The sequence below is a fragment of the Seriola lalandi genome, unplaced genomic scaffold (assembly GCF_002814215.2).
Source record: "Seriola lalandi dorsalis isolate HSWRI2012SDOR001 ecotype SW California unplaced genomic scaffold, Sedor1 jcf7180002054583, whole genome shotgun sequence".
NCBI lineage: Eukaryota > Metazoa > Chordata > Actinopteri > Carangiformes > Carangidae > Seriola > Seriola lalandi.
Genome location: NW_019525136.1, coordinates 1063149 through 1063956, shown reverse-complemented (window position 1 = coordinate 1063956; position 808 = coordinate 1063149). Strand labels below are relative to the sequence as shown.

The 808-nt window shown below is 37.1% G+C and overlaps 1 protein-coding gene across 2 annotated transcripts in view; it reads left to right on the top strand.

Annotated features, from left to right (window-relative positions):
* Positions 1 to 808, top strand: part of LOC111664122 (melanocortin receptor 5-like) — a 22941-nt gene that overhangs the window by 13234 nt on the left and 8899 nt on the right. The window lies entirely within an intron of this gene.

The following is an 808-nucleotide window of genomic DNA, read 5'->3' as shown; positions in this document are numbered from 1 at the left end:
TTAGTGATGTGGGGGCTGCTGGTAAAACTACAGCACATCAAAAATACTGTCACAGTAAAAGTCCTGTAGTAAATCATTGTGTTTTATATTTGTTTTACATTTCCATCATTACAAAATCAGTCTTAGTGATTTCGAAAACAATGCTGTTGAAGTTTGCTTAACGATACAATATATTAACGACACCATCCCTGGTACGAAACATACGAACAAGATCATTTACAACAAAGAGATGAAACAATTGATATTCATCAAGGTAAAGGAGATGCCGGCACTCTCACTTGAACAGTCTTGATATTTTAAATGGGGCAAACAACAAATGCGTATTAGCTATAAGCCTTCATCAGCGTAAGAAACAGCAGTAAATCATACAATTATGTAAACAGCTAGAACATGAAGTACATGTGTTAGTGAACCTCAAGGGGAGTGGCTACACGTCAGGTTTTGCATGCATAGGTGGTATATGGTTATAAAAAAACACCTGACAACACGTGAACTGAAGTTTTCTATCACATAATGAAAACTGAGGAATCTTCATCCACTGAGAAAGACTATGAGAAGCTGTTGAAAAAGAAGAAAAGTTGTTGAGTGGAACTTGACAGTTTGCTCAAAGCATAGATACCGTTTTTCTAAAGACACAAAATATAAGGATGTTAAGAAAAATAAAGACACACTCACAGACATCAGTAATATCACATTGACTTTTTCTCAGGTGAACAAAATGAAGTGAATAATTTCCCTCCAAATCAGGGGGTGGGGGTGACTGCAGTAAGCTGCTGTTGAAGAGGAGGGCAGTGTTGAGCTGTTGCAG